The following is a 25232-nucleotide window of genomic DNA, read 5'->3' as shown; positions in this document are numbered from 1 at the left end:
GGCGAGAATACAATGTTGGTGCAGCCACAAGTCTTTCAGAGCACACTATTCAGCACACATTGTTGAAAATTAGGCTCTGCAGCAGACGACTCCTAAGTGTTTCCATGTAGACCCAACGACATAGTCAGTTACTATTGCAATGGGCACAGAATCATCGATGTTATAGCATAAATCGGTGGAAACGTGTCACCTGGCTCGATAAATCACGTTTCGTGCTCCACCCAGACGACGGTCGTGTTCGTATATGTCACCATCATGGCGAACGGCAACTTCGAACAAGCACTGCTCCACCGATGCAAGCCAGTGAAGACAGTGGGGGTAGTGTTATGCTATGGATGACATTCGCCTGAGCTTCCATGGGACCTCTCATAGCAATCGAAAACACCATAACAGCTGTGGACGACATGAACATTATTTCAGACGACCTGCATCGTTTTACGTTTGATCTCTTCCTCAAAGACGATGGCACCTTCCAGCGAGATAACTGTCCATGTCTTGCTACTGTGGTTTGCTTTGAGTGAGAATGAACTGACGTTGATATTATCTCGGTCACGATATTTGCCTGATCTGAACATGGTGGGCTACATGTGGGATGTGATTGAAGGGAATTATATGACCTGTATGGAGACTTATCATGACACGTACCTCCAGAAACCCACCAAGAAACCGTCGAATCCATGAAACATAGAATAGCTGCTCTTTTACGTTACAGAAGAGGTCCAACACGCCAAAAACAGTTGATCATAATGCTTTGGCTCATCAGTATATGTTTCCTCTATCTGCATCTTCAAAAACCAATCAATCAGGAAGATCTCACTAACCGCATCACACAACTCTCCAGTCCATTCCTTTTATGCGCGCATTTTAAGCACACAGTGTACTATGGAGCTCCACTGCCACCTACCCCCAGAGTACAGCTTGACGTCGCGTCTACCAACACTAAATTAAAAACATACGCTTAACAATGTGTGGAAATTAATTTTAGAACTTATTCCTTCACTGTCGCTTGAAGACCATTATACTTCCCTGTCATATTTCCTCCGCTATCATAAGGTATGCTAATAGCATCTTGAAAATTTAAGTTTAATTGGTCTAATTCATGAGTTGCAAAAGCTTGAAAGCTTCTTCTATTGATTTCTGAACAGGAACCATGCACATTGCCCATTATTGTGGGATTCCGTTCCTAACATAGCGTATGCAAATTACTGCCTGATCAACAACCTGAACGTCCTGGCATCAATCCACATTGAGGCTAAAAGATTTCGCCGCCTGGATTTCTTTGACGATACCTTCTTTAGCCTGACGTGCACTCATATTTATTACTTTATTTATAATGGTTCTGATAGAAAGGTTATATGACTATGTCTATCCTTCCCTTTTCCTGATTCTGTTCTTTTTTTACTTTCGGTAACTGCCTCGGATATGTGGTTTTAAACTCGGACATACTTCGACAGAAGGACAACTAAATTTATTGGAAACCTTTTACACAGTTTTTCGCCTTAGATGTGGTTCAACATTTCCTTTTTCTTTTTGCTCTTAGCAAGGTGACCAATTGATTTGGCTTTATTCATGTTTGACGAATTGCTCATAAATATGTTTTTTTTATGGAGTATCACTATCAATAAATTTATTTCTTCCTCCTTCTTCTTTCAGCTTAGAACTGTCAGTTTTGTTTTCAGAAAAAAATATCTGTTCACAAATGTGAAACGATTAGCAGAGTTGCAGATAGTGCTGCTTCAAAACTAGCTTGAAAGGTACCAAGGAATGCAGGGAGAACTGTACTGGTTTTTTTAAAAAAAACTTGGAGCTCAAAATTACAGTCAGAAAATAACATTAAAACAAATGATTCCACAATAAAAATATATCAATCCATATACATTTGTTTATTTTATTTTCATTTAATTACATCAGAGAACTGAAATAATTAAAGAAACTGTCTCATGCATGTTGTCCAGTGTCATATGCATCCTATTAATAATGCTGCCGGCTGCCTCCTGGCCAATGTCAATGAAGTCTTCAATGGACAGAAGGAAATCACCAGAGGCCAAATATCTAAGTGTCAGTAGTTGCTGGGTCGTTGGTGGAACAGAGTCAGTTCTGAAAGAAAGAAAAGAACGACATTAGACAATTCAAGAGAATTTAAAAACGTAATCTACCAACCACTCCTTCCACTGTTCTGATTATACGGATTGAATAACTAAAGATTCATGTAAGCTGAGTGACAAGTACCTATTTTCTTATAACACAAAGGTAACAGTTACCTTATGATAAATATGGATGTTGTTATGTGGATAACACTAATAACTGAGAAGTATAGCAGCTTTCTGCTACAGCTTTCTTAAAAAAAAAAAAACTGACTTTCCTGTTAATTTTACTGTGTCAAACTTAGCCTGAGTAAGGACAAATAATTTACATGTTTCTGAGTATAATGCTTGATGGTGGACAATGTTGTTGCTCTGAAACACTCATTAAAAGATGGAAAGTTGTTGTCCCAATGGGAGATAAGAGTGAATAGTTTTCTCTGCTACATATATGGCTGAGTGAACTCGGGATATTAGTGTACTACTAATCTTTTTGTCACATAAGACAATCATAATAAGCTATGAAGTTAAAAAACGGTACTTCAAGCAAATACAATATAAGATATTTTAATTTAAGTTACATTCAACTAACTACAATTTGACATAAAGGAGGACACTGAAAATTATTTGATATTTAAGGAACATTAAAAGCATATCATTCCGTACACTTGTTCTACATGCTACAACTATGTAGATTCAATAACTAGATTCCTGTTCTGTTCTTATAACATACATATATAACTGCTACTTTATGAAAAATGTGGGTGGACGTATGTGGATAACACTAATAGTTGAAAAACACAGCAGTTGTGTTCTATACTGGAGAAGCATCACCATTTTTTTTAAGCTGATTTTCCTCTTGATCTTCTATGTCAGACTTAGTATGAGTAAGCATGAATTATTCACAAGCTTCAGTGAATAATCATAGGTGAAAGACGATGTTGGTGCTTTGAAGCACCGATATTTTCATTGAAAGGCGGAAAGTTGTTCTGACACTGCTGTGGTGTTTAGAAAAAGAGACTTCACAAGCGAAAATTGAGTGTAATAATATTTTCTTTTATTCACGTAATATGATTGAGTGAAATTGGGATACAACTGTTTTACAAAAATGTTTGCAACACGAAAATCGATGTTTTGACTATAATAGAAAAAGCTGTTAAAACAAATACTGCATGTAAAACTCTGGTTTGCAATTTATGTCTATTATGGCAGTGTCTGCTAAAATAAAACGAGACAGTTGTTTCTACTACTGCAGCAATTGTAGCACACACCAGATAATCAACAATATTTTTGCATGAAGTGTCATTTTAATGTGTGTGATTTACACAAATAACATGACAGAATTAACTAAGTACTGAAATCAAATGCATATTACTATAAATAAATAGTGTTATTGAAGAAAACAGAGAAATAGTCTCACGTGTCCATCATATTCTCCAGTTTCTCATATACAAGAACTAAAACATGAAGCAAGACCTCCTTTGACAAGCGAAATCTGGATATAAATTCGGATTCAGCATTATCTCATTTAGTCCTCCTTCCTCATTCTCACTAATACTTCAGCCAAGGTATCACCATCGCTGTCTACATCTTTCATTATTCCTGCCATCTTGATAACTTATTCCCAGTTAAACTCACTAACTGGCCAGACGTCGCCAGTTAAATTATCCTGAGTTTATTCTTTGGTTATGCATTATTCTCGTTTTGTGCAACGCATTTCTAACGCTATTCCGAGAATAACGCTTAACAGCCTGCTAACTGCAGATTGTAGAACTGGCTACTAATGGAATAATTTCCTCATTAATTTCAATAAATGTAGTAATTTTTCATTAACTTTATCTTCAATTTTTTGTATATTTTTATAAATTCTTCATACTTTGGTTCATCTAAACTTTCAGAATAAACATACAAATTAGTAATTTTTTCCCCATTTAACCAACCTGGAGCTAGAATGTAACTATCAGTCATTAATGTTGTTTTTCCACAAACACTTGGTCCTATTACTGACAATCGACAGAATTTGATATAAGTTTCCTGCGTATATTTTTAAATTTTTTTCAGGAGTTCTTATTTTTGGTTTGTTAACTCTCATTTATTTACATAATTTTTATTCATATAAATGAGTACATTATTAGAACTGAGCGATAATTTATCCATTCTAAAGGAAGGATTAACTGTTGCAATAAAATAATCTTATAGAAATGTATTACTAGTTGGTTTTTATTCAACTTTTTTAACTCCAAATAGTGTTACGAAAATTAATAAATTATACACTAATGTAGAAAGGGTAGAAATTCCTGTTGGTCAATATAGTTTGAAAAATTTATTCAATTGAAAAATCTAATATACAAAATAAAGAAGATAAAATTTTAAACAGTTGTTATTGAAAGTGATGTTAAATTATTTATGGATGAAGGAGATTGTATTCAACAAATTTTAGGACTTAATAATGAAATTATTGAAGCTAATGAAAAACAATTGCTAATAAATTTCCTAAAATTATTCCATTTGAATTAATATATGCTAATTTTAATGTAGTTGACAGTAAACATAATAATCACTTTCACAGAGAGGCTAACATTATTTTTGCATTGAAACCTATTGCTGAATTTGGAAGACCAATAATTTATGAACCAAATTATCCTATAAATATTCCAATTTTGATACTATTCAAAATTTAATTATTACTATCACTCATGAAAATAATAATTTGATTGACTTGAATTGTGGTGTGTAACAGTAATTTTGTAAATGAATGAATAAATTTTTCCTGAGTAAATCATGGGTTAAATCGAGAGTTATCAATTTTACTCATTTCTTGTTAATGAGAAAACAAAAAAAAATTAAATATTCCTAACAAAGAAATTGACATTAATATTGAAAATCCATAGATTTATCCTAATTGTTCACAACTGTATATGACACTTGATGTTATTCACACAGATGGAACAAATTTTTCAGCATTCAATGGTAAATCAAATATTAAACTAATTGATAATTACATGTTAAAATTATCTGATGTTATTACAATTAAAACAGAAACAATATTTTATCTAGAATATAAAATCCATTTATTTCTCCATCAACTCTTATTCAATTAACTTCATCTCTATCAAATAAATTTACTATGGAAGGACATATTCTTCACAATGATAAAATTAAAAACAAACCAAATGAAGTACTTCATCCATTAGAATTATTTGATGGGTTTTATAAGGACTTTAATGACATAATTTGGGAAGGATATTTTCACTTTGAGTTCAAGAAAAGATCAAGAAGATTCTATTCTTCGATGGTCTACTAATAATGATGATTTGCACACTTATAAGAGGAGGTTAAATTGTTCTAAAATGCATTGTTGTTAAATATGAACCAGAATATTGGCTTAAACTAGAACAAGCAAGACTAAAATCCAAAAATTCCAATTTCTTTCTTTGAACTACAGGCAAATGAGTTTGTTGGATTAAATGGAAAAAGAAATTTTGAACTAGGAATTACTTATTATTACAGTTCTACTGAATATACTATACCTTACTTTATTTTCGTTGTTTTCCAAACTAATCGAAAAAATGATTAGTTACATAATTCTTCTTTATTCGTGTGTGTTAAATTACAAAAATTTTATGTAAAAATGTAATAAATTAAATTTTTAGTCTACAATTATCGACTGTTGATCCACTCAAATAACTTCTTAAAAGCTTAGAATGCTTTTAGAGGTTTTAAAAGAATAACACAATTAAATAATATTTCAAATGTAAAGCCATTCAACTTTATTCAAAATTACCTTATCTGTGTAATACATATACCTAGAAGAATAAATGTCTTAACTACTCAAAGAACAACAATGTAACTATGCACATATGTTAATGAAAATATTCCAAATGATACAATTGCATATACAATTATGTATGGTAAAAAGAATTTACCATATGATTCACAAAATAGAATTTTACTGAAAATTTTTAATTATGTAAATGAATAAAAATAATATATAATGTTGAAAAAGTGTTATCTTTATTTTTACATTTCGTTTCGAAACATTTTCAAAATGAGTGAAGATAAAAACTGAAAAATTTAGATTTTCAAAAATTAAAAGTTTTGATAAAAATTTTAATTTTTGAAAATCTAAATCTGTCTCTCTCTCCCTCTCTCTCTCTCTCTCTCTCTCTCTCTCTCTATATATATATATATATATATATATATATATATATATATATATATATATATATATATATATATTAACATGAATAGTGGTGTAGAAAATGCAGTAAGTGAACTTAACAGTTATAATAATGGTTATGTAAAATTGTTTGCTAAATTAATAGAACTTTAAATAAATCAATCTTAGAATATTTCAGAAGCTGAGATTTTAATAACTAAATATGGAGAAAAAGTTTTATTACTTTTAGGTGATAAATATAAAATTACTCTACCAGATTGTTATACTAAACTCTTTTCCTAATTTGAGGGTAAATTAGAGAAATTATTGGATTACATTTTATTTATCTATGTTAAAAACAAAATAAAGATAAATGAGTTCATATTTCTGAATTTGAATAAATGACAAAGCTAAAATTTTAGTTTCATAGCGATACTTTTTTTAAAGATGTTCTCTTTTGTCCAGAAACACCATAAATATATTAAGGGATATTGGTGTGTAATTTTGCAGGTCCATTCTTTTACCTTTCTTGTATATTGAAGTCATCTGCACTTTTTCCCAGTCGTTTGAGACTTTATGCTGGGCGTGAGATTCACAATAAATGCAAGTTAAGTAAAGGGCGAATGCCAGAGTACTCTTCGTAAAATCGAACTGGGATTCCATCCAGACCTGGTGATTTATTTGTTCTCAAATCTTTGAGTTGCTTCTATACGTCAGGTATGCTTTTTTCTATGTCATCCATACGGGAGTCTGTCCTCTGGTCAAATGATAGTTGTTTGTACGGTTCTTCTGTGTGAACGATTTCTTGGACATGAAATTTAAAACTTCGGTTTCTGTTTTGGTATCTTCAACTGACACAGCAGGCTGGTAAACAAGGGACTGAACGGGAGCCTTAGACCCAATTAGCGATTTTACATATGACCTGAATTTTTTTGGGCTCTCTGCCAGATCTTTTGCTGAGGGTGATGGTGGTAGTTGTATGCTTCGCACATAGATGTTTTCACAGACACACGTATCTCTAACCTTCGTTTTTCGTTGATTGTGCGTCTCCTTTTGAGCCTAAAGTGCAATAGGCTCTGCTTCCTCAGCATCTTAGGAATTTCGTTATTATATAATGGTGGGTCTTTTACATCCTTTATTCACTTACTATGTACATAACTCTTCAGACCACGATTTACAATCAGCTTAAACTTTACCCATAATTCCTCTACATCCATCTGAGTGGTCTAAGTGCTGCCAGTTCACTGTCTAAATAAGATGTTAATAACTGTTGATTTGCTCTATCTAGCTGAAACACTCTCCTACCCTTCTTGACTGATTTATAAACTTTTGTAATCATAGTTGCTATAATGACATCACGATCGCTATTCCCCATTTCTGTACTGACATTCTCGATAAGGTCCAGCCTATTTGTAGCTACAGGGTTTAAGGTACTTCCACTGTGTGTGGGCTGCTGAGCTAGCTGCTCAAGACAATCTTCAGAAAACGTGTTCATAAGTATTTGGCATTACTGTCTGTCTGTACCTCTCATAATGAACCCATAGACATCCGAGCTGGAACGTTGAAGTCGCCTCCAGTTAGTATTCTATGATCTGATTATATACGTGCTATTGACTGTAGATTTTCTTTGAATGACTCTAGAGCTGCCACAGTGGAATCAGGTGGCCTCTAAAAGCATCCAACAATTAACTTAGTTTCACTTATACCTTCTATACGGGACCAGACGACTTCACTGTTACTCTCAACTTCGATCACAATAGAGACAATATTTTTGTCAAGTACAAATCTGCGCCTCCTATGGCCTCTAATCTGTCTTCCCAATATACGTTCCACGACTTGCTAAATATCTCGGAGCTTTCCACTTCAGGTTTCAGCCAGCTGCTAGTCCCAAGAATAATATGGCCTCTAAGCTGTCTTTCCAATATGCGTTCCACAACTCGCTAAATATCTCAGAGCTTTTACTTCAGGTTTCAGCCAGCTGCCAGTCCCAAGAATAATATGAGTGCGAGAAGTCTCCTGTAGGTCGTAAGGCATGGGACCGGGGGGGGAGTAGGGTAGTGGGCGCGAACAGGCTAGGGCCCAGCTGGCAAACGCCACCTGACTAAATAGGCACTCCGACTCTGGCACAGTCTACTCTTTGCTACAAAATGTTGATAGATGGCGGAAGTGTTTGTTCCCATTCCCTAGTGTATTGTCCCACCCTTTAGTCTTCGCCGATCGTGTCTTCAGGTAACGACTGCTCACCTGCTCCAAATCCCGTAGTGCCCTACAAGCATTGCAGCAAATGTATCCAACACAGAAAACATCCAACTAAAACAGACCCAACTGCTGCTTCTTAAACAGCAGGGGAAGCACGTATCATTATGCTGGGTACCAAAGCATATGTGAATTCTGTGAAATGAGCTAGCACATGTGTCATTCTGTGTATCAGATCCCTCCAGGCTTTCACCTTGGTGTTGACTCTTAAAGCCATGCAACATTGGGATGTGAGGTGAAAGGCATGACGAAGAACAACGTGTAGAGGGTAAAGCCAACAATCGAGTCGTGGCATGTCTCATGCCGGTCAGTCTCACGCGATGGAGTCACTCTGGCCAGGGCCGTACCAAGGGCATAGCGAGATGGTGGTCCGCCAAGGGACCAGGCACAAAGAGGGTGCAAAATATGATCAGTTAAAAAAATGTGTCTTAAAAATTAACTGGAAGAAGTACGTGAGTTCTACTACCCCTCGTGATGCTATCTTCTGACTATGAGAAGAACCCTTTCCTTCGACTGGCGACTGTAAATGCACTCTGTTGTCAAAGTGTTATTTCTACAGTCCAAGTGGCATGATGAAGGAACGATTACTACTGGACAGACGTCTTTCGTTAGCATAGTTTATATAGCAACAGTGCACTTTGTTCACACAGCTACCACCTACAAAACTCGCTCATGTTCAACAACGGAGCTCTTACTGCATCCTCGCTATGGTATTGTAGGATCTCAACAATTGGCCAACTGATGCTGAAGCAAATATACTACTTGACTAAAGACATATGTTTTTTGCCGACTGAAGTTTGGAGTGATACTGTTTGAGCTGGACTGCTTTAAAGTATTCAACAGAATAATAAGTACAATGATAAACACATCACATATATCAAAACATTTCATCTGACTGATTTTCTGTCAGGAAACGCTTTAACTGAAAGCTTTGTTTCGTACCTTGAAAATTGTTCAGCTGATTTTAGTGCCAGATATAGCAGAAATTTTGAAATGAGACAATCTTTGTTGCAAACTTTTTATCTGTTTATTGGAAATGACGATTTCCGCCTTTCTGGGACATCGTCAGATTAATGTAAGAAGTAACGTGGTGAGCCAACATCTTTCCTTTAATGCCACATGCTGGTGAGCGAATATCCGTCCTTTAATGCCACATGCTCGCATTAAAAGACGGATATTCGTTGACCAGATTACTTCTTACTTTAATCCGAAGATGCCTCCCAAAGGCGAAACGCATCAATGTCAATAAACAGATAGAAACAATTTACAGTCAAGAGTGTCTTATTACAAGAAATTCATAACTGACTTGTGTACCAGCATGGATAGGAACCAATTTTGTATCAGAGATACTGATACACTACAGTTTAAGGTAATAGCTTCTTTCAAATTCTAGGTGATAGAGTAGATTAAGAGCATGGAAACAGATTCCCACTTGATATTTTGAAGGTTTTTAAAACTAGAGGTAAATAGATGCTTCTCCAAACGTTGAAATAGCTCTTCCAGGGACTTCAGTATCTTGGGTGAAGGTAGAATGTTAACTCCAACATCTTGCCCATGGGATACGAAACAGCTGTTAAATTTGACCTCAGTGACTTAATTATCTTTTGCGATCTGTTATATGGGTCTCATTATCCCTCCATAGGCTATTTTACTGTCTTCAGATCACATAGTTCCTGGCTCTTTGGAACTTCATTCTACCCAACAGTTTATCTTTTGACCAAACAGATCTGTTTTTTATTTTTATTTTTTGAATAAAACAGTCTTAGTTGCGAAAATGTTGCTTTAATTATGTGTCTTGCCTTTGTAGGGTATCGACAGATTATCTACAAGAAGAATAAAGGGAAATATTAGTTAAGGTATGGTCTTATTATGAACAGCTGTAATAAATTATCTAAGGAATCTTTTTTGAACTATGGTCTGAGAGACAAAAGTACAGCTCTTATGCTGTGGAATAAACATACGTCCAGATCAAGATAACTGTGGCATGCACCTAGACAATAAACACGAGTTGATAAGTAAATCTTAAAAATAAAGAATAAATTACGTAGTGGTGAATTAAATAAAGTGTCAAAATAAAAAAAATGCTTCTAATAGAGACATGATGGCAGTGAATGGTGCAGCGATAGGACAACATTTACAGAACTGCACACATCTTACTTCACTGAACGTAGTGCAATGAAAACCACACACCACCTCGGCATATGCTTATTCCTCAGCATAATACACTACTGGAAATGGAAAAAAGAACACATTGACACCGGTGTGTCAGACCCACCATACTTGCTCCGGACACTGCGAGAGGGCTGTACAAGCAATGATCACACGCACGGCACAGCGGACACACCAGGAACCGCGGTGTTGGCCGTCGAATGGCGCTAGCTGCGCAGCATTTGTGCACCGCCGCCGTCAGTGTCAGCCAGTTTGCCGTGGCATACAGAGCTCCATCGCAGTCTTTAACACTGGTAGCATGCCGCGACAGCGTGGACGTCAACCGTATGTGCAGTTGACGGACTTTGAGCGAGGGCGTATAGTGGGCATGCGGGAGGCCGGGTGGACGTACCGCCGAATTGCTCAACACGTGGGGCCTGAGGTCTCCACAGTACATCGATGTTGTCGCCAGTGGTCGGCGGAAGGTGCACGTGCCCGTCGACCTGGGACCGGACCGCAGCGACGCTCGGATGCACGCCAAGACCGTAGGATCCTACGCAGTGCCGTAGGGGACCGCACCGCCACTTCCCAGTTAATTAGGGACACTGTTGCTCCTGGGGTATCGGCGAGGACCATTCGCAACCGTCTCCATGTAGCTGGGCTACGGTCCCGCACACCGTTAGGCCGTCTTCCGCTCACGCCCCAACATCGTGCAGCCCGCCTCCAGTGGTGTCGCGACAGGCGTGAATGGAGGGACGAATGGAGACGTGTCGTCTTCAGCGATGAGAGTCGCTTCTGCCTTGGTGCCAATGATGGTCGTATGCGTGTTTGGCGCCGTGCAGGTGAGCGCCACAATCAGGACTGCATACGACCGAGGCACACAGGGCCAACACCCGGCATCATGGTGTGGGGAGCGATCTCCTACACTGGCCGTACACCTCTGGTGATCGTCGAGGGGACACTGAATAGTGCACGGTACATCCAAACCGTCATCGAACCCATCGTTCTACCATTCCTAGACCGGCAAGGGAACTTGCTGTTCCAACAGGACAATGCACGTCCGCATGTATCCCGTGCCACCCAACGTGCTCTAGAAGGTGTAAGTCAACTACCCTGGCCAGCAAGATCACCGGATCTGTCCCCCATTGAGCATGTTTGGGACTGGATGAAGCGTCGTCTTACGCGGTCTGCACGTCCTGCACGAACGCTGGTCCAACTGAGGCGCCAGGTGGAAATGGCATGGCAAGCCGTTCCACAGGACTACATCCAGAATCTCTACGATCGTCTCCATGGGAGAATAGCAGCCTGCATTGCTGCGAAAGGTGGATATACACTGTACTAGTGCCGACATTGTGCATGCTCTGTTGCCTGTGTGTATGTGCCTGTGGTTCTGTCAGTGTAATCATGTGATGTATCTGACCCCAGGAATGTGTCAATAAAGTTTCCCCTTCCTGGGACAATGAATTCACGGTGTTCTTATTTCAATTTCCAGGAGTGTAGTTCTACGAATATCTCTTAATCAATGGTTCATAAAAATGGCCTTAGGTATTGTATTAGGACCCTGTGTGATAGGACCATACCTTAACTATTATTTCCCCTTTAATCTTTTTCTCGATAATCTGATGATACCCTAAAACGGCGAAACACGTCATTAAAACATTTTTTCGCTGCCTAGAATATTTTATTTAAAAACAATCTTTATATGGTTGCTCTATACGTAAACAAGAGAGAATGAGATACGTTTTATAAGATTTCTGTTTACAACTCCCATTGCTTCTGTTTGGGCTTTCTCTAGTCCTAACTAGTGTGATCCATGGTATACTCTTTAATTTTTCTATGTATGCCATAAACCTGTGTGTAAATCTCGTTGTCAGAAATCTGTGAACATGCCCACAAAACGTAAATGCCGGTTTTCTATTGTCTGCTGCCAGGTTTGACAATTTCACCGTTGCTTTACAGGATTTCAATCCCCATGGGTACTCCATTTTGTCTAGGTTAAGAACTTTCGGTATGCGAGGACGTACTGAAAAGTAATGCCTCCGAATTTCTTATGTGAAAACTCTTAAGGCTTTTGAAATAAACGTTATTAACACTCAACATTTTCCTTCTTCGTGTCTACACATTTGCAGCCTTCTGCCTCTAGAGGGCTCTGAAATGACGCAAGTAACATCGTGGCGAATAAAGTAGCTATGTCAGTGTATGAGAAACAGTGCATTGTAATCGAGTTTCTAATTCAAACAGTTCGTCCCCCGAGGCCAGACCACACACGAACGCAGTAACATCAGCAATAATGCGACGACTTGGGTTCGCTGTCATCGATTATTCTCCACACAGTCCAGACTTGACCCCGACCGATTTTCATCTGTTTACAAAACTTAAAAAACACAATCGAGGATTTAACTTATATAGTGGTGAAGCGGTTCAAGCCGGGGTGACATTGTGGCTCCTAAGCAAAGTCAAACATATATGAGTGACGGTATCAACAAATTGCTGTCTTGTTGGCGGAAATGTGTTTGTCGCCAGGGTGACTATGTTGAGAAGTGAATAAGTGGACATGAAAATAAAAATGCAGAATGTTAGTAAAATTTGTTTTCCTGAGTAATGTTTAAGAATTCGGAGGCACTACTTTTCAGGACGTCTCCTTACAATTCGCTATACGTCGTTCCCGTAGGGATTGTAAGGACAAGAGTACATTAATTGCAGTACACACGGTGCATTTAAACATTCTTCCCGCGCTCTAGTCGTGAATGTAACGGTAAGAAGTCCTAACAACTGGTACAATGGGCTGTACCTTCTCCCATGCACTTCACAGCGGTTTGCCGAGCGTGGATGAAGGTGTAACTGTAGAACCCAGGACAAAGCAAATCAAAGTAATTATGAATATCCATAGGAGTTATGGATTTGAGAGTCTGCTGATGGAGTATGGCCATTTTTAACAAAGTAATGAAAACAGTTATATCTCAGTATTAATACACAGAAAATTTCACAAACTGTACAAGAAAGAAATGGGGGAGTATCAAAGATTAATTCTCAGTAGAACTGAGAAAAAATTCCTGTTTCACATACAGCAAGTGCTGCAGAAGGCATAGGTTTACTTAAGTGAACACGTTTAAATTAAATTATATTTCTACATAATATTTTTATATCTAGAACGTTGTAAGGAAATTCGTCAGTTGGCTGGATTATGTATCTACAGTTGAAAAATGGTTCAAATGGCTCTGAGCACTATGCGACTTAACTTCTGAGGTCATCAGTCGCCTAGAACTTGAAACTAATTAAACCTAACTAACCTAAGGACATCACACACATCCATGCCCGAGGCAGGATTCGAACCTGCGACCGTAGCGGTGACTCGGTCCCAGACTGTAGCGCCTAGAACCGCACGGCCTCGCCGGCCGGCTGTATCTACAGTACTAGTTGTTTTGGTGTCAGTAGTGGCAGGCGGTCTGTGGCCCCGATCTGATAATGCAAGGTGTATATCACTCTACCAGTGCAGCTGCAACGAACCCGCAGCGATAAAACGGAGCTCGATCTAGTTATTATCAGCGTAATCGGACTGAGAAGGGAGCATCTTACGTATTAATAGCATAGAAAAATCCTGTTGCCAATCAGTCTATGCGAAGGTCTAGTTAAGCCATAACCTAAGCTATGTTATCAAAAGTATCCGGACACCTGGCTAAAAATGACTTACAAGTTCGTTGGTAATGCTGGAATCCAATATGAGTGCTTCCACTCTCACATGCATATGTTCACTCAGGTACTGGAAGGTATCTTGGGGAATGCCAGCCATATTTCCCGGAGTGCTGCACTGAGGAGAGGTAATAGATGTCGGTCGGTGACGACTGGTACGAAGTCGGCGTTCCAAAACATCCCAAGGGTTTTCTGTAGGATTCAGGTCAGGACTCTGTTCAGGCCAGTCCATTACAAGTATGTTACTGTCGTGTAACCACTCCGCCACAGATCGTGCGTTATGAACAGGTGCTCGATAGTGTTTAAAGATGCACTCACCATCCTCGAATTGCTCTTCAACAGTGGGAAGCAAGAAGGTGCTTAAAAAATCAGTGCAGGCCTATACTGTGATAGTGCCATGCAAAACAACAAGCAGTGCATGCCCCCTCAATGAGAAACACGGTCACACCATAACACCACCGCCTCCGAACTTCACTGTTGGCACTAAACACGCTGGCAGATGACTTTCACCGGGCATTCGCCATACCCATACCCTGCCATCGGATCGCCACATTGTGTACCGTGATCCGTCACTCCACACAACGTTTTTCCACTGTTCAATCGTCCAATGTTTACGCTCCTTACACCAAGCGAGGCGTCGTTTGGCATTTACCAGCGTGATGTGTGGCTTATGAACAGCCGCTCAACCATGAAATCCAAGTTTTCTCACCTCCCGCCTAACTGTCATAGTACTTTCAGTGGATCCTGATACAGTTTGGAATTCCTGTTTGATGGTCTGAATAGATGTCTGCCTATTACACGTTACGACCCTCTTCAACTGTCGACGGTCTCTGTCAGTCATCAGACGAGGTCGGCCTGTACACTTTTGTGCTGTACGTGTCCCTTCACGTTTCCACTTCGCTATCACATTGGAAACAGTGGACCTAGGGATGTTTAGGAGTGTGTAAATCTCACGTACAGACCTATGACATAAGTGACATCCAATCACCTGACCACGTTCGAAGTTCGTGAGTTCCTCTGAGCGCCCCAGTCTGCTCTCTCACGATGTCTAATGACTACTGGGGTCACTGCTATGGAGTACCTGGCAGTAGGTAGCAGCACAATACACCTGATATGAAAAACGTATGTTTTTAGGGGTTTCGGGATACTTTTGATCATATTGTGCATGTCGAGTGATTTTATTTTCATGAATTAGATTAATACTGCTACGAGCTTTTGCCAAAGGCTGTTCCGGATTCATCAAAGATAACACCATTGCTGCGCTACTGAACATGCTCTTAGTACAGTCATTAACACTATGAACTTAAAGATCCAGTTAATAGGAACACCTCATAATTGTTTCTATAACACCGCACCAAATACAAGAGGTCTGCCATTTCTTTTCGTTCCACCGTCTGCTGTATGAGATTATTTACATTACCAACAGATTGCGAGTGAATGGAGTGGGCGGCTGTGCACCGTACTGTTATTTTTAGTTGTTGTGGGTGATTATGAATATGAAACAGCACATGACCTATCCCTATTAAGACATTGGTGTTACACATGAGAGAATTTTTGTTCAATACCTCACGAACGGATCCTAATTTAGACTGTCTTAAATGTTCCTAAACCATTTCAGGGACGGTTTCTCCATAGCAGATGCATTGTCGCTCATCGTTATACAATCCAGAAGGAAGGGATAAGGTTTAGGTTTTAATGTTCCGCCGAGTACGATGTTATGAGAGAGAGAGAGATAGCCTGTACTGGGAAAGGGTATGGAAGGAAATCAGCAGCATCCTCTTCATTGGAACCATCGCGGCAGTTTCCTTAGGGACACTACGGAAAATATCTGCATGGTTGGACGGGGATGCGAACCATCGTTCTCCAGTGTATTACTACGACTCCATCTCCCTCGGTTCATCCAGTCCGACGCAGAGATCCGTTTGTAATGTCCTCTATGTCGACAGCACCGATCTTCCTATCCAGACTTTCTGTCTTGTTTAATCAATCACTCCAATTAACTGGGCCAGCCCGTCTAAATGATGAGATGAACCTTTTTGCCATCGCTAGGATTTGAAAGGGCTACTTCCAGGTACAGGTGTTGCCCGCGCTTATGTACTGTTTATCGAATTTCGGTTAACAAGCTGATTGTGTAGCATATCTGACGCTAATGAAGTATGTAGAATGTTAATAAAAGTCAGTTCCTGTAGAACCATAAAGTTAATATGACGCTAATTATTGAAAACGTTTACCACTTCTTCAACACTTAACGGGCAAGTCTTTTGCATAGCAAAACATCTATCGCTTCTTCCTCGGACTGACAAATCACCAATTAAAATCATACGGGATAATATTACCCACCAGTGTCCTCCACAATTCTGTTCCAGTAACTAGGACACTCACCAACACTGTGACTGCTTACAGGTAGTATCTCAAAAACACACAACAACACCTCCCCAGCACGATGCTTCCAAGAAAAGATGGCGTCATAAGATGCTGTTTCTTTTCGCAGTAATTTAATTAAATTATCCAGCTACTTTAAATATTCACCTGTAAATGGAGTGTGACTTAAGGTTTACCCTTTCTGCTACGATTTTTAGTCGTGTGTTGTATAACATGACAGAAAATTTACAGGAGAAGTATGCAACTCATTAAACACTCTGAGTGCACCATATTTACTTATACTGTCACTCCAATAAATATATCTCGAAACTGCCTTATACTTTTTCGTAATTAACGTTAATTACTTTTTAATTCGTTGCACCCAACTGAGAAGGAACTTATCAAACACTTTTTCCCTCATCCATTCGCTGTGTTGCTGTTCGAGTTCTAGGCGGTATAGTCTGGACCCCGCGACCGCTACGGTCGCAGGTTCGAATCCTGCCTCGGGCATGGATGTGTGTGATGTCCTTAGGTTAGTTAGGTTTAAGTAGTTCTAAGTTCTATGCGACTGATGACCTCAGCAGTTAAGTCCCATAGTGCTCAGAGCCATTTGAACCATTTGTTCGAGTTCTTCCGTCCATGCTGTTTTGTTTGAAACGCTGCTCAGCTAATTAGTTTGTGTGTGTGTGTGTGTGTGTGTGTGTGTGTGTGAGAGAGAGAGAGAGAGAGAGAGAGAGAGAGAGAGAGAGAGAATAAGGGTACTGAAATGTATGCTCTTTTAACCAAGGTCTCTATGGAGGTCAACTTATAATTTCTGTTAGTCAGTAATTGCGGTTTTTCCGTCCACAAGTCAAGTCATAGAGTTTTCTTTGTGAGTGTGTTCCACAAAAATGACTATAAAATTGTATCTCTTGGTTATGATATCATCTACACTTTTTTCCATTACTTGCAGGATTCCTTTTTAATCTACAACAAATTTTCGTATTTTGATCCTAAAATTTTCGTCTCCTGTTTTTCGATTTTTTAAAATTTGAGATTTGTCGTTAATTATTATAGCCTGAGATGCGTTAAGGGTTTCGTTTTCACAATTGCGTTGTGATGTTGAAGTTTTATCTTTCGTGATAGAAAAATCTTAGTTGGATTTTTATGCTCTTCATAGTTTTATTATCAGAGGAAATTAATTCCACATACGAATCGAAGATAACGTTTGAAATATCTTTATTATATTGTGTGTCTAGATCATAGTATAACTTACTTAATTTGCTCCGACTCGAGACTGTATATTGAACACAGTCATCAGAAAGCATCTGGTGATGGCTGTGCGCCGAAACATGTAACTGGAAGTAAAGAAGTTAAAGACTAAAACTGGGACAAATAGTGTTTTGTAGTTTTTCAGTTCATTCCTTATTGGCTTGCGATTCAGCCCCACCACCTTTCTCGGTTTAAAAATTTCGCGTAGGTACTTCAATCAGTCCACTATTGTAAGAATCTGTCACAGTCACATCGTACAAGTTTCGGCCAAACGTTCCGTCAATTGCGTCGTAAAAGTCCGAAACACATTCTTACTGGCTGTGCAGGTCTTGGCGAGTGAATCTTTTCGTCTAGTCCTGGTTGCGCCCAGCCAAGGTGAGAACGAGAGCGCAGGTTAGGAGCAGGACTGCGCTTCATTTAAATACGCAAGCTCTGGCGCGTGCACACACGTGGTTTTCCCGTTAGGTCGCGAGGCGCTACTTAAGCCCTCATTGGCTGGGATGCGAGAGTCCGGCCGACATATTGTTTGGGCGGAAGGCAGCGGGCGTGGGCGACGCCGCGGGTCAGTGTGCCGGCGTCCCGCTAGCTGCGGCTGCGGTCACACTGCTATTCCCAGACACGGCGTTCCTACATTGCTCCAGCAGTACGTCAGCGCGAGAAAAGGGAGAGGTGCTCTCTACAGGCTCAGGCATTCTCTTACATCCAGCCAGTGAGAAACAATGCAACATGCATCGTGCATGAGCAGTACATAATAATTTGAGACTGTACGCAGAGAAACAATGGATAAAATCTGAGAATTTCGTGTTAAAACAAAGGTAGCAAACGTACTTCGTGAAACTCTAACAAATACGTTGTCAAGAGTGAAATTTATGGGAGAATTTTCTAAACCATTTGAAATAAAAAGTGACGTCAGGCAAGAGAACGGCCCACCATGTCTTTTTTTAACAGTATTTTAGAGAAAATGGTAAGGATCTGCAATTTTGAGCTGAAAAAAAACACAAATTAGATTCAGTAATTCTCGAAAGGAAATCATGTGGAATTAAGGTAAAACATCTTTCTTTTGCAGTCAATGTTGCAATACGTTCAGAAAATCTGACAGGAAATGTAGCTCAAATAAATCTTCTGGCGAAAATAGCCAATAACCATTGCCTAAAAGCCATTCACCAATAGGTCATAAGACCGTTTCTCTGCGAATAATAATGTAAAACTTACGGAAACACTATACTAAATTTGTGTCGTTGACGTGTAGCAGTCCCTAGCTTGAAATTTTGACTAATTATTTTGTATTTTTTCGGTGGGACCTTTTCGTTAAAATTGAATAACTTTGTAGCGAAACAAATCAGTTATCGTCTTCACAGAGAAGAACAACGAGTGACTGTTAAGGTCTTACGTTCTTGCATCCATTCTCAAAGGACGCACTTAACCGCGCGGGATTAGCCGAGCGGTCTTAGGCGCTGCTGTCATGGACTATGCGGCTGGTCCCGGCGGTGGTTAAAGTCCTCCCTCGGGCATGGGTGTGTGTGTTTGTCCTTAGGATGTTTTAGGTTAAGTAGTGTGTAAGCTTAGAGACTGATGACCTTAGCAGTTAAGTCCCATAAGATTTCACACACATTTGAGTTTTGGACGCACTTACACTGTTTTCTTATATAAATCCTCACTTACTTTCTAAAGGTGTGCCTTAATCAGTGCGACGAAACATTTACTTCTTACATGATGTCCTTCCCATTTCAGTGTAAATTTAACGCCGCCATATAAATAACAAAGACCATGACAGTTACATAGGAAGAGGTTGTCCAATTCCCCGGGCTCTACATTTTGCAGACTTAAACCCGTTGGACTTTAATTTCTGGGGAATCTGAGCCCTCTCGTAAATGGACCCCAGCCCAAGATGCATAAATTCCGTATCGTGTTAGGCTGTGAAACCATACACAATACCCCAGGGCATCCGTTCAGTGCGGCGACGAGCAGCTGCTTGTATTACTACCGTTCCTTATTGTTACAGCCCGTGTATATCGGAAAAAGTAGCGGATCTGAAACACTCTTTGGGTGTCCTCGACTTTTGCGACTGGCGATTTCTGTCCTTTGAGAGCGACGTGATTATTTCTCTGTGAGAGGAAGTCCGCAGTTCAGTCACAAAGCTGGTCCAATGTTCCTTAAGCTCATGTTTTGCTAATTAGGTGACTGTCCAGAACTGCGTACGGGATGAATCTGAGCACCACAGTTATTCAGAGGTGTTTTCTGAGTATTTCGGTACTAGGGATCCTCTGTCTCCAGTGGCTCATTACGAACTAATATTACTATTATTATTTATAGTCAGTTACCCCAGTAACCTTCTTCTCTGTGCAAATAGCGTCACAACAATGAAGCAGATTGTAATATACAATCGCCAAAACGTATTACACATTAGGTCTCTCGCAGAAGCAAAACGGCTGTGACATGGTTGTAACTGTTGCGGGAACAGCTTAGCATAGGCGCCGTTGTGCCTCTCTTAAACTACATTTAGTGAAACCATATATGAAGTGCATATTAGTCAACCCTTCCATAATGCTGTGTATCACTTTTAGCGTACAACTAATATTGCCGAAGATACAAACCCGAGACAGATCAGTGGCGTAGTGAATGGAGGCTTGAGGGCGAGCATTGTTTGTTTGCTTTTTTTTCCGACAGCACGTAACGTTAGTGAATGTAGTGAATGGAGCTGTTTCCAAACAAGACACGTATCACATACCGACGACATATGCATTGTTGTGCAATATTTTCAGTGCAATACAGGTACAAAGCTAATTGGAGCAGGACACCAAACAAAATGTAATAACTCTGTAACTAGCGTCCGACACCCGTGAGCTCCTTACACCAAAATACGAAATACTCAGAAGGTATTCCTGAATGATTTCTGAAAGTTTGTCGTTTGAGTTCTGATTCATCCTCTGCTCTTTAAAGAATCAGAGTCCCGTCTATCGAACAGCTTCAAACTTCTGATAACTTTACAAATGAGTAAATGTGTTAAATATTTTACGTTAAGCATATAAACGAGAAAAAGTTTATAAAAGGTTTGAAATTATGTTTAAGGTTTGTTGGAAGTCGCTGTATTCTTTGATTATCTATCACTGGGTGCTTATAGTCTGGGTAATTTGCGCTTTATTTTAAGCAAAAGCTAGCTTTTTCAGTATCTCTATGTTTATGATGCCATATCTTTTGAACTGTGTGTCGTGCATTGACATAATTTTACCGGCAAACCATATGCCAGTGCCATATGTAGACAATTTTGCAAAGTGCATTGCGAATAGAGACAGCAGTAAAGAAGTAATAAATTAAAACGTCATGCTTGATGTTGAAGTATGCATGAACAGCGAAAATGTAATAAGCGGTAACCGTTCTCCCTTTCATCATTTTTCGGGGACGTCAGCGAGAAAAATTTCGTGAAGGTTTGAAATGCTATATAAAGTTTGCTGAAAGTCGCTAAGTGCTCTCATTTTCAAATACTGGATGGATATAGTCCGCGTATTTGCGCACCATGAGTTACGATGCCTCAAGATATTTACACATATTTTAACCGTAATACTTGTCTTACAGTGTTAAACCTGCAACATAACATTATACCTCTTAATGAGTAGACTGTGACAGCGTCTTAAATTTTTAAATTCTGTCAATACTTCTACTAAATATTGATTTACGAGCTTTCTTGCCATTGAATGCCGTTAGGTAGGAAACCTGCAACTGGGATTGAGTTACCGTGCCCCGGCATTGATTCATCACATATCTGTGAAGATATTCCGTATGATCAAATCTTGGTTAGTAGTTGAGGATGTGGTACTGTGTCGAATGCCTTTCGAAACTCTAGAAAGAGGGAACCTTTCTCCGTACCTGTAGTTACTGACTGCAAGATATCGTGTAGTAATAAAGCTGTTTTTCACAAAACGCCGGCCGCGGTGGTCTCGCGGTTCTAGGCGCGCAGTCCGGAACCGTGCGACTGCTACGGTCGCAGGTTCGAATCCTGCCTCGGGCATGGATGTGTGTTATGTCCTTAGGTTAGTTAGGTTTAAGTAGTTCTAAGTTCTAGGGGACTAATGACCACAGCAGTTGAGTCCCATAGTGCTCAGAGCCATTTGAACCATTTTTTTTCACAAAACTGGTTTTTCTTGAAGCCGTGATAATCCTTGGAGACAATCTTATGTCCCTCCAGAAACGTCATAATATTTGAGCTTAGGATGTGTTCTTTAAACCTTCGACAGACGGACATAAGTGAGACTTGAATGTAATTATGTGAATGTGAAATTTTACATTTGTGAAATTAGGAGAGACGTGCGCTATTTACCAGTCACGCGGAGCTGTTCCCCGCACAAGCGATTCTCGGTAAGTGTTTTCTAGGGAATGGACTAATTTTGTATTCAGAGTGAAATGCATTGTGCCTCGTTCACTCCACACCGAGGTGACAAAAGTCGTGGCATATCTTCTAATATCTAATCGGGCCTCCTTTTTCCCGGCTTAGTGCAGCAACCCGATGTGGCATGGACTCAAAAGGTCGTTGGAAGCCCCCTGCATAAATACTGAACCATGCTGACTTTATAAGCCGTCCGTAAATGGGGAAGTGTTGCCGGTGAAGGACGTTATGCACTAACTGACCTCACGATTATGTCCCATAAATGATCGATGAGATTCATGTCGGGCGATTTGTGTGGCCAAACCATTGCCTCGATTTGTCCAGAATGATCTTCAAACTAATCTTGAACAGCTGTGGCCAGGTGACACGACGCACCGTCAATCATAAAAATTCCATCGTTGTTTTGGAATAGATAGTCCATGAATGGCCTCAAATTTTCTCTACGTAGCTGAACATAACCATTTCCAGTCAAAATGGTTCAAATGGCTCTGAGCACTATGGGACTTAACATCTGAGGTCATCAGTCCCCTAGACCTAGAACTACTTCAACCTAACTAACCTAAGGACATCACACACACCCATGCCCGAAGCAGGATTCGAACCTGCGACCTTAGCGGTTGCGCGGTTCCAGACTGTAGCGCCTAGAACCGCTCGGCCACTCCGGCCGGCCATTTCCAGCCAATGATGGGTTCAGTTTGGCCAGAGGATCCAGTTCATTCCACGTGAATACAGCCCACACCACTATGGAGCCACCACCACCTTTCACAGTGCCTTGTTGTCAACTTGCGTCCAAGGCATCGGGGGGTCAACTTCACACTCGAATCCTACCATCAGCTCTTACCAACTGAAATCGGTACTCATCTGACCAGGCCACGGTTTTCCAGTCATCTAGTGTCCAACCGACATGCTCACGAGCCCAGGAAAGGCACTATAGGCTAAACAAATGGTTCAAATGGCTCTGAGCACTATGGGACTCAACTGCTGTGGTCATTAGTCCCCTATAACTTAGAACTACTTAAACCTAACTAACCTAAGGACATCACACACATCCATGCCCGAGGCAGGATTCGAACCTGCGACCGTAGCAGTCGCACGGTTCCGGACTGCGCGCCTAGAACCGCGAGACCACCGCGGCCGGCGCACTATAGGCGATGTCGTGCTGTTAGTAAAGGCAATTGCGTAGCTCTTCTGCTGCCATAGCCCAAAAACGCCAAATTTCGCTACACTGTACTAACGGATACGTTTTCATACGCTCCATATTGATTTCTGCTCTTATTTCATTCAGAGTTGCTTGTCTGTTAGCACTGACAAGTCTACACAAACGCAGCTGCTCTTGTTCGTTAAGTGAAAGCTGTCGACCCCAGTGTTGTCCGTAGTTAGAGGTAACGTGTGAAATTTGGTAGTCGCGGCACATTATTGACTGTGTGGATCTCAGAATATTGAATTCCCTAACGATTTCCGAAATGGAATGTCCCATGCGTCTAGCTCCAACTACTATTCCATATTCAAATCTCTTAATTCCCGCCGAGCGATCATAATCACTTCGGAAACCTTTTGACATGAATCACCTAAGTACAAATGACAACTCCACCGATGCGCTACCCTTTTATACGTCGTATACGCGATATCCGCCATCTGTATATGTGCATATCGCTATCCCAAGACCTATGTTACGTCATTATAAGTAGCCCTAACTGTTTTTCAACACTGGTGTTACTTACATAAACATAAACATATATCATTTGTGAATCTGTAAGGCGGTCAAGACTTGGTACGGTACGACGGAAATTAAAGTCCCTAACTGGCTATTTAAATACTTATTTTTGATACTCGTTGTTTCGAGAAATAGCTTAATTAAAATGCTAGTACGGTTCCTCTGAAAAGGTCATGACCGATTTTCTTACCCCAAACTTCCTCAATGTCCACCTCCATAGCTGAGAAGTCAGCGTAGATGGCAGCCATTCGGAGGACCTGAATTCGACTCCCGGAACTGCCAAGGTGAGAGGACTGGTACAGGGTGCACTCAGCCTCGTGATGGCGACTGAGGAGCCCTGGAATGAGAAGTAGCGGCTGTACGGTTTGGAAAGTCGGCATAACGGCCGGGCGACCGGTGTGCTGACCACATACCCCTCCGTATCGCATCCGCAGGACGCCATAGCAGAGGATGACATGGTGGCTGGCCGACATCATTTGGGCCACGAAGACCTGGACGAGAAACTCTTAACTAATCTTCCGCAATACTAGCATGTGCTTCGTCGATCACGGTACCTTAAACACTAATCTTTCATCGTGGGGAACGAAAGCTTCGCGTGGTAACTGTTGTCATGGCCGCCTTACAACATTTAGTGACGAGACGCGCACGTCAAAACAGCAGTGACACACTTGGGGGGCAGCGAACAGCGCTCCGCAGATTCAAGGCCAAAAGGAAGGCGGAAGGTTGGCGACTGGCCGCATGGTCTCATTGGCGCCCCGCCCAATGTAACGAGCAGCTCAGCTGCCCACGTGGGCGGACCACCTCTCACAGTAGACGCACCCTCGTTTCTGCCTGACCTAACACACAAGGCAGGATTGCAACCAGTTCGGAAGGAGGCTCCACATACATGCTCTAGCGTTCGTTTTTGTTTACTTACTCATACATTATTATATAGCTTTTCAACTGTGGATCGTCTCTGCGCCCAATCGATAAGTGATTTTGAGTATCGACATATGCAAAGGTTCTTATATTACAAATCACGATGTTGCTCGAACAGTTCAACGTAAATTTTAATAAGTTTATACCTATCTTATGACCGCCACGGCTGCCACTTTGACAGTAGTGCTCTTTAGCGTGACATATCGTCCTGCTAGCGACATTTGTGTGTGTGTTTTCGGTGGGAATGAGCTGTTCAGTTTTCGATTGTTCGTA

General features: G+C 40.3%; 1 long non-coding RNA gene across 1 annotated transcript; it reads right to left on the bottom strand.

Annotated features, from left to right (window-relative positions):
- Positions 1–1947: 1947 nt before the first annotated feature.
- On the bottom strand, positions 1948–24602 carry LOC126299532 (uncharacterized). The gene is made up of 3 exons (XR_007552822.1): positions 24455–24602; positions 24232–24378; positions 1948–2097 (listed from the first exon to the last, which is right to left on the bottom strand). It is a non-coding gene; the product is annotated as an uncharacterized LOC126299532 (long non-coding RNA).
- Between the last annotated feature and the right edge of the window lie 630 nt (positions 24603–25232).

This window comes from Schistocerca gregaria, chromosome X (genome assembly GCF_023897955.1).
Source record: "Schistocerca gregaria isolate iqSchGreg1 chromosome X, iqSchGreg1.2, whole genome shotgun sequence".
Lineage (NCBI taxonomy): Eukaryota > Metazoa > Arthropoda > Insecta > Orthoptera > Acrididae > Schistocerca > Schistocerca gregaria.
This window is presented reverse-complemented; position numbering and strand designations above follow the sequence as displayed.